Source organism: Rhea americana, unplaced genomic scaffold (genome assembly GCF_003343005.1).
Source record: "Rhea americana isolate MKP2758 unplaced genomic scaffold, rheAme1 scaffold_96, whole genome shotgun sequence".
In the NCBI taxonomy this organism is placed as follows: Eukaryota; Metazoa; Chordata; class Aves; order Rheiformes; family Rheidae; genus Rhea; species Rhea americana.
Genome location: NW_028187155.1, coordinates 1,138,097 through 1,147,795, shown reverse-complemented (window position 1 = coordinate 1,147,795; position 9,699 = coordinate 1,138,097). Strand labels below are relative to the sequence as shown.

General features: G+C 36.7%; 1 protein-coding gene across 13 annotated transcripts in view; it reads left to right on the top strand.

The window, feature by feature from the left end:
- The window catches only part of LRCH3 (leucine rich repeats and calponin homology domain containing 3), a 66,969-nt gene that overhangs the window by 530 nt on the left and 56,740 nt on the right, over positions 1-9,699 (top strand). The window lies entirely within an intron of this gene.

Genomic DNA, 9,699 nt, shown 5'->3' with positions numbered 1-9,699 from the left:
TGCTGGGTGCGTGAGGAGGAGAGATTTCCGCTGCGGGCAAATCCCTGCCGAGCGCACGCCTGGAGCGTTCGCGTTGTGCCTCCTCCACCCTTCCTCTTCGTGTGTGTGTAGGGGGCTCCCCCCCCCCAACACGCACACTCCTCCTCCTCCCGGCTGCGGGAGGCGAGCCTGGTCGTGCCCCCCCCCGCCCCGCAGGCGATGCTTGGCATATTTCTCCTCTTGGGCTGTTTCTCCTTCACGCCTTCCCCTCCTCCCTTCGCTCTCCGCCCTTCCTCTCATCTCCTGRGAGGCAGGATGGGGGGAGCTGGGGCAGGGCGCTCCCCCTTCCTCTGCCCCTCGCGAGGCGGGCTGGTGAAATCTTCCGCTTTGTTTTTCCTCCAGTTGAAAGGTGGCTTAAAAAGTAGTTATTAGTCCTTTCTGAGTACCTGCTGCTTGCTGTTGTGGTTTTAGTCGTGTGTGTTCTTTTGCTGATACGTGTGTGTATGTATATAAATATATGCATATATACACATATATCTACACCTTCCCTGTCTTCTATCTTGTTTAGTTGGCAGGCTAAACCAACTTTACAAAAAGAGCTGTCAAGTGTGCATAAGCTAAAGAAAGTGTAAACTATTTCTTATGGTACTGTTATTGTCATTTTCACAGCCGTGCACAAGATCTGAAAGGTATTGTGGAAAGATGCATTTCCTCTTAAATTTTTATCCCTTAATTTTGTATGGAGAAAAATAGTAATGATTTTTAAGGAGTGCTTTACAAGGTACAGTAAACAACAGGGTTATTTTTTCCCCCTTTGCTCCCTAAGTGTGCTCACAGGGAGTAGATTACAAATGCATACTTTGAGTGTGAACAATTTGCCCATAAGTAAAAACACACGGAAACATTTATGGATTATGTTAACATATTATTGTATTGAACAGAGAGGTAAGTCTTGTAAGATAACGGTTTTCATGGGATGTAGAACTTACTTTTCTTAATGCATTATATAGAGCAAATTCTGTTTGCATGTGTTTTGATTGTGTAGTTGTATAACCAAAGTATATATAGTAGTGGAAGGTATTGACCTGTCAATTTACTTTTAGCTTTGATTACTTCTTACAACTTTTTCTGTCAGTTAAGTTGTGATGCTTTTGTTTGAAGACACTAGCTAAAAAAAAGAAATTCTGAACATCACTTCTAAAAAGTTACCATGTATGTTATGCTAGTTAAATATTTCAAAATGGAACCTTCTTTAAAATGGTCTAACTTCACATTGTGTCATGTAATGTCCTATTTGAGCAAAAATCTGTCGGAAGTGTACTAATACTGGAAAAAAAAATCCTGCTAGGGACAGATCTGCATAGTTTGACTTGAACATATCTATAAATGGAAAATGGTCCTTTTTTGAGTATGAAATATTTTTTATTCAGAAGGTTCTCTACAAATACAGTTTCACAATGAATGCATAGTGGACTAGTCTGTGGGTAAATGCAACATACTCGTTTGTTGGGGATTGGGGCTTTTTGTTTATAATCCTATTCATTTACTGTATTCTTAAACAATTTGTGGGAATTCTTGTTTCCACAAAGGTTCCCATCTATTGTGATGAATATTTGCATTGTAGTTGTTCAAGAAGCATTAAATGCCAATAAGCGGCAGTGCATACCATACACTGTGCGTTTTTCTTCACAATGAATCTTGGAAAAAGCTAAGACTGTTCCTAAGTTAAAAGAAGTAGATCCTATTATTGAGCGAGGGAAAAGTTCTGTTTAAGTTCTCGGTTTAAGTCTCTTGTGAATAACTTCATCTTATGCCTTTTTTTGGTATAACCTGCTCTATGACCTTTTTTTTTTTTTTTTTCTTTTTTTTTTCTGAATAAGGCTGAACAGTGGAAAGAAATCATGGAGGTGTTCCTGATCCCCCAAGTATAGGTTGAGGGTTCAGCTACCGATTTAATCCACTTCTTTCCCCATGTCGTTTTCCTTCTTGTGAAACTTAGCTTCTATTATGTGTTAGTAGCCACAAATAATATGATACAATGCAAAGTGTGTACTCAGTGTTATAAACACTTTAAAGAACCCTATAGACTGCAAATGCCTTCTAGCATGCTGTCCTGCAAGGACTCAAAGTACATCAGATGGGGGACATGTATGCATGCAGCTTCAGCAAAACCATTGGGATTTTCCAAAATATGAAACTGGAGATGTAATAATTAATACCCAAATCTTACTGCTTTTTGTATAGATAACTCTCTAGTATGGATCATGTTATACTGGTATAGTTTATTCCCACTCTTGTAGTAATAAAAGTTACTGCATTTCACTGGAACTGCATCTATGTTGAAGAGCTGGGTGTGAATCACATGCCTTATTAATGTAACTACACTGCTACAGAACTAGCTTCTAGAATAGCCTTGAGCCTTAACAAAATCAGTGGCCTTGACTGGAAGCTCTTGTTAACATAGATGAACCACTAGAGTCAGTAGGAAGAGCAGAGCATAGAGATTAGATCCATGCTGGATCAAGTTTACCTGGGTRCTCTGTGCAGAAACTGAAGTTGGCACGGTGGGACAGGGGAAATGTCTGTAAGTGGATAGCAGCCAGGAAGTACATTTTCAAATGTTACATCATTGGAAAGAGCATGTTTCAGTGGAACTTTCAAKTGTTCAGAGTTTGTAGCACTACTAACTCTAATGCTCAAGCTGTTGGAGCTGCTTTTGCATAAACTCATTCCCAGATTCTCTCTGAGCTAAATAAATGCCCTAGTAGTTTCAAATTAGTGGGAATAATAACCACAGTATTTACTGCACCAAATCCCAACGTACATAAAAGTTTATTTGATTGTCTCGGTTTCTTTCACTTACAATACCTACTTTGAGATGGTTCTAGACTCTGTTTAGGCAGTTAAAGCCTGAATATCCAAAAATGTGCACAAATGGATGTGGTATTGGTATTGGATGTGACAGCACAGTACTGCTTTGTTTTATGTGTCAGAGCAAAATACAAAAAAAACATTTAAGTAATATTCTACTGTAATGCTTGACATCCTGTAAACTTTTTTTTTTTTAAAAGTATGTTGTGCTGCAGGATAACAATGATAACAAAGGTTTTTCCTCATTGATGTTTTTTCCTCAATGATGTTCTGGGAAATCTCTCTAAGCAATAAACTAAGACTAAATTATGCTAATTTTATGCTAAAAAATAAACAATGGAAAGATAGTCACAGAACRATGTACTCAAAAAAAAATCTTGTGAGTAATTTTTGGATTTTGACCCAATTGTGTAAAAAATCTAGTAATAAAATCCATAAATTTCTTATACTTGAATTCTTGAACCTTTTTGTGCTATTTTGAAAATATGGCTTAGCAATATATTTGCTTCAAAGGCTTGAAAATCTAAAGCGCAGATTATAGAAAAACACATGTGAACTCTTCTGAAAACCTTTTAGCAGTTSATTATTGTAGTAGTTCAAGCAAGGTAGGAGGTGTTGATTCATTTGTATTTGGTTACTAGTGTTACTGTACTCTTAATCAAAGTGGAAAAATACCTTCCCCTCCCTCCTTCACCCCCTTTCTCCGTCCACCCCCCCCCCTCCAGTTACTATAGTCCTGTGTGGTTTTTGCCAGTATGGTGCTTTTATACAGAGATGTGGTTTTTCAGATTGACTGTAGCCCTCTGATGAAATGCAAATTGCATCTGGCAGCKCATTCTCGTCGATTGGCTGCAGCAGTGTTACTCCTTGTGTTCTGGTCCGGTTGTACTTGAGATGAAATACACAGGTATCGTTCTTAACTGCTCCCTGAACAATCATCAGAACCAAGTTTCTGGCAGGTGTAACTTGACTTTGGAAAAAAATATTTGATAAACAGATAGTTTGCTGCATTTTTATTCTGAAAGTTAATATATTTCTGTTAAGTATCAGTGGGAGAATTAAATTTGTCATCGATCATTTGCCTCAATCACAAAACTCTTGCTGCAGAATGAAACCTATAGTAATGCCAGAGCCTCAGCTGCCCTCTGGAAGCTGCTGTCTTCCAGATGCTGAGAATCCACAGAAGGCTTTTCAAACCAAGATTAGTATTCTCAGTTGTTTTCAGAACTGAGTAGGTAACTTAAGCAGGCCTTGAAGTAATAGTGCTTTTGCGCTTTTTTGCTGTTGTTTTTGGACTGGAATTAAGATCACATAATAAGAAGCTCAGAAGCAATACACAGACATAAGAAATTTAGGGGGAAGCAAAGAACTTAAAATCAAATTGAGGGTAGTAATGCAGTATAATGATGATTTACATACTAAAAGAGAGGGAAGAGGGAGAATAAGCTGTTCATTATGCTCATCCCTTACAATTTAATTTGAATTTTAGGAAGTGACTCAAACTTCCAAAGTAATAAAGAATGAGCAAACTTCTTCACTAATAAAACAAGAATGTGCTTCTGTTTTTTCTTTCACGCTCTTTCATTTAGCAGCAGCATTATCTATCCCCATTTTATTTGGATTAAATTACAGCCAATTTGTTCATTCCACTCATGTTCTTAACCAGGGAAAAGAAAAAGGAAGGGCTATAAACCATCTGAAATAAATATGAAGGGAAACATAGTTGCATTTTGCCAGTGTTAATGCAGACTGTGGTGACATCACTTGATAACTTTCCCAGTGGCCTAAATCATACACTGAACAGGAAAGTTATTTGTCAAACCCTCCAAGACAACCATAAWTGTCTAAACCACTCACTGTGTCCACTTTTAAAGGAGAAAATGGGAATATGTGAGTTTATGCAATAAAAAAGAAAGCATCAAGATCAACCAGTAGGGTAATTATATGCTAAGGACTATATCATGTTTCTGGAATATGTTAATAATTTTTTTCTTTAAGAATCTTGCTGTCCTTTATCAGCTACTACCTTTTGAATGACTTTGCCAATAGTGTGTCCTAACTTTTCTTCTTAGCAGCTCTCCATAGAAACAATACAATCCGACCATAGGGTCGATACGCTTTCCATACAACAACTGCTTGTATGCGTTTAGAAGGATTACAGYGACTATTTGACTGTTTTGCAGTAAGAGGTCTCATCAGTGTTTTCATTTCCTGCCAGAAATATAATTGATATTACTTAGTGAAACATAAAACAGCTTTAGAAGTACAGAATGGATTATATAGCAATGTCAGTATTTCCCAAGCATTTATTTTTAAAAGCCTCAACAACAGAGTCCAAACCACCCTAAAATTAAATAATTGTTTGAATAAAACTGTCTGGGTTACTGTATCTCGAATGTTATTTCATTATGATCTTTAAGAGAACTTGGAGGGAAAAGGGATGATTCTTAGTTCAAGTAGCTGTTGTTTAAGTCAGAAGAGATTACAGCGTTAGTCTTTTATCTCTGAAATTTCACTGTTAAAATCACAATCTAACATTTCGTTAGARTTCAGACTCCTTTGCTTAGATGTGTATAGTTCCCTCCACCCCTAGCAAAATCCAAGAAGCAATATGTTATCCAGAGGCTCTAATAGAGAAGAGAGAGAAGAAAGGATGATGACATTCTTCCCCAAAACTTGGTAGTTTAGCAAAAAATAGCTTTGCAGTTTTAGACAGTAATCTAGCTCATACTGTTTGACTRCATTTTTTTGGTCTTACCTCCTAATTTTGTCAGCCCTCTACTATGCGACTATTAATCCCTTGAAGGTCTTTTTTAATACTCATTATGCTCCTGTTACTGGAAAGCCTGGATCACATTTGTGCTGTATGCATAAGTGCTGGTAATTCTTATTCTAGGCTAAAGGAATCATCTGAGAGTGGTGCTTTGGTAAGTTGGTAATTTGAGGTCAATTGTTTTGCTTTTTGTGTTACCTAAGCAAAATATGGAGAGAAGTTGACTGTGGTAGTTCATAGGGGTTTTTTTGTTGTTGTTGAATGTGGCACACCATTTTTTAATGAAAAGTAATGGAAAGCTGAGGCTTGCAATAATGCTCTAAGCTTCTCGGCATGCAGGTAGTTTTTTTACTTAACGTCTATATAGCAATTAGGAAAGTGAGGTCTGAGTTTGTATGTTTATTTCCTAAGACATATTGGAAAAAGAAGTAATGTATGAAACTTAAAATGCTGTTATTTAGTGAGTTAATCTTAAAAATAAAATTAAAAAAATCCTACAATTAACTCTTCTACTACTAGTAAACTCTTTTAAATGGTGTTCTCAATTGCATGTGTTTCTAGTTACTTCATTAGCAGTCTCTGACTTTCCTGCCCCCAGTGACTTGGTACCACCATGATTAGGATTTTTTTTTCTCCAATAATGATTTGTCTATGTATGCACTTCTAAGTGATATTTTTGGAGACAACCTTATAATAATCACATAAAAAGGCAAGAGGAAAGGGACTGGTAAGTAAATATATTGCATCCTGTGGTTATACAAGGGACAAATTAGAATTTAGGAAAAATCTGAATGGCTTTGTTTCTTTCATCGTGTCTTTCAGCCCTTTTCTCCTGTGGTTCTACCTATGCTTGGAGGTAGCAAATTTGTATTAGTTAAGTACTCCCTGAAGTCGATCATAAATCCACAACCTAATGCGATCCAAGTTCTATGCTGATGCCAAAAGGGGAAGTTCTTTCTTCATCTTCTGCTGCGCAGTCAACACTAGCAATCATGTTGCCTTCCAGTAAGCTATTTTGTACTTATCTGGCTGAAAACTAAGCCAGTAACTAGTTTTCAGTTGGATCAGTTCCTTGAATGGCTTGCTACACATTCACATGTGTGTAAGTGCCAGCAAAACAGAAAGGGTGGAAAGGCTGTCTGGAGTGACAAAGAGAATGAGGGCCTGTTTTGGCAGAAGTGCAAGATTAAGCTAGCTCGAAGTAATTGTGAAATCACACTTTAGCTCTATTTTGTAATGCTTTATCAATGATCTGTTTTAAATTTGCTATTATTGTAAAACAACATGCTCGCATCTGAGTCTGTGGGCTAGGAATTTTTTTCTTTTAGAGCATGCCTCATTGAGTTAAATTGCATTCAGTGACACTTTATTGCTGGCAGATTTGGATCTCATGCTTCCATTTGGCAAAATGTATTGTTTTATGCAAGTAATTTTAAACTCATGGTTTAGGTTTAACTGAAATAATTAGTTTCTTCAGTAAAAGAAAACAGCAATTAAGAGTTAGTTACAACAAACACTGTGAATTATGTAGCATGTGTTAAAAATAACATTACATGGTAGCTAATGAAAAGGCTATAACTCAATTCAATGGTTTTTCTCTCTTTAATAATTAATCAGGCTCGGATCTCATGGTTTCCGATGTTAGCCAAACAGCTTTAATGAATTGCAGTTGTGTATTTAGCTGAAGTCATGAGCTATACAATGTGCTTTCTTCTTTATCTGCTGGTGTTCATGCCTTCATAATGAAGGGGGGGGAAGCCATTTACGTTAAAAATGCCTGTAGACATTGCCAGTATGAGTATTAAAGAGTTAAAATACTGCTTTAGTTCCCTGAATTACAGGGAACATGAAGAAGACATGAAAGGGTACTAAACTGTGGTTTTCATAGGATAGTGTGTTTAAGTTGATATTTTTGTTTATGTTCAGCAAGAGAACTGTATTTTTCACTTAGAAGTTCCCTAAGCTGTTCCGATAGTCCTTTGCTTCAGCCTCACTTAAGAGTCCATACCACAACTAGCGTGATCAGTCCTGATACTTGGAATAGGTTCATCTTGTATAATGAATGTTACGTGAACAGAAAAACCTTGAAGAGTAAAAAGGAAAAAAAAGTTGTATGTGGTTCTTAATTAAAGACTTGTAGATGGTAGGTATGTACAGGAAGAAATTAGAGTTATATGGGCATCCTTGATTATAGATTATTCTGTCTGTGAGCTTGATTTGCCAGTCTTGTATAATTTTTAAGTGAGTTTTCTCTATACAAATTATTGACGTCTTTTTTCAGGTTAGTTTTTTAACATAGGAATTGAGTCATGTGGAGTCATGCTGACATCCATGTGATTCATCAGCGCAGTTCAAACCTTTACATCCATCATGTCTCTCCTACTTGAGCCAGTAGGATGACTAGCAGTAGCTTATTCTGTCTGCGGACTCTAGCAGAAGAGACCTATGCTTTGTCTCGGAGTTGTACAGATGTTTGCTGAGGGCAGAGCAGTGRTGAGATTTGAGGATCTTGATTTCTGTACTTGTTATGGAAGGGATTTACGATCTAACAGGCTGGGCTGCTTATGCGTGTTCATGTCAAATGTCTTGTCCCTGACAATATGTCTTTATCTCAATTCTGCCTCTCTTCTGTCCCCATTTCATTTTTCTTGTGTGTTCCAGCTCAGTTTCTATCTCTCAGCCTTCCTTTCTTTCTCTATTAATCTTATCTGTCTCAAATGCGTCTCTTACTGTCAGCTCCAGTCCTCTCATCAAAGTTAATACATTAAAAAGTGGAATAATCTGCACCTTGACGTTTAGTAGAAAAATCCCTTTAAATCTGAGGAGAGCATTATCTTTAGGGTGCTGATGAGATGAGTAGTAATTTAAACTTGCTTAATGCTTTATTACTATTGTTTATGGCCATGTATGTTACCTCTAAGTTCAGTCATAGCCCAAGGCTTTTACTAGACTTTCAGTTGGTGCTATATGCTCTCTTCCCTATGAGTGTCACTGAACACATTAATAGCAGTACAGTTGTGTGCTTGTCAGTGCACTGACTGTATGCTCAGCTATGGAATAAATGTTTTTGTAGAGGACCATAACTGAATGTGGTTACAGGCCATAAAGTATTTGCTGCTTCCTTCTATTCTGTTGACTTGCCAACAGGCAGATGAATTTGTGCTTAGCAGAGTAAAAATCTTCTCTTTGGAATCTATCTATGCTAAACCAGCAGATTAATAGTTTGAGCAGTAAATGTGTTGGAAAATACTCAAGTCTTTCATATTTTGTATGACTATTCTGCTGCTTTGCAAATTGAGTTCCATCATCCAGTGGTGCTTATGTGTTCGAAGATTGTTAGGACTATGGTTAGAAGTTACAGTATAAGAAGAAAAATGTGAGACCTTTAATATCTTTCACTGGTAATTAAATATTAGCTCTTATTCTGAGTATGGTAAAGAACACTTTCATGCAGAATTCTCTTACTTTTTTTTTCATCTCTCTCACTGGTCCTGCTGAATCTCTCTTGAAGTTGCTGCTCTCGAAAATACTTATTTTATTAAAATCAGCTTTCTGAGTTGTATTTTCAGTTTAAAGGGTGCCAGTGTATCATTTATCATAAGGCAGTATTTAACTGCTGATTTCTTACTGATCAACTTCACATCTGTTTTGCATCTGGTTTTGGTACACTTAAACAGTTGTGAAATATTTTTCTAAGATATTTCTGTTTTTAAGATGCTTATTCAAAATTTTTACCCCTTTCTCTGAAAGGAGGAAAAAAAAACATTAACTTGTAATTTGAAATAAGAGGTAGAAGATTTCAGTTTATTTTGTTGTCTGAATGCATGACAACTCTCGGAAATGTTAGTGAAGTATTACATCCTTCTTTCTCTTGGCTAAAAAACAAGGTGAATGATGATGGAACCAAAAGTGGATAGTATTGGAGGAGGGATTTATCCTCTTTCCTTGTACAGCAAGAGTGAGGCTGTCTTTAACTGATTATTTATAATATCAGGAAAATACTTTTGAGAATATCAATGTGTTTGCTAAAAAAAAAAAAAAAAAAAAAAAAAAGTTTCTAGAAGTGATCGATCTTT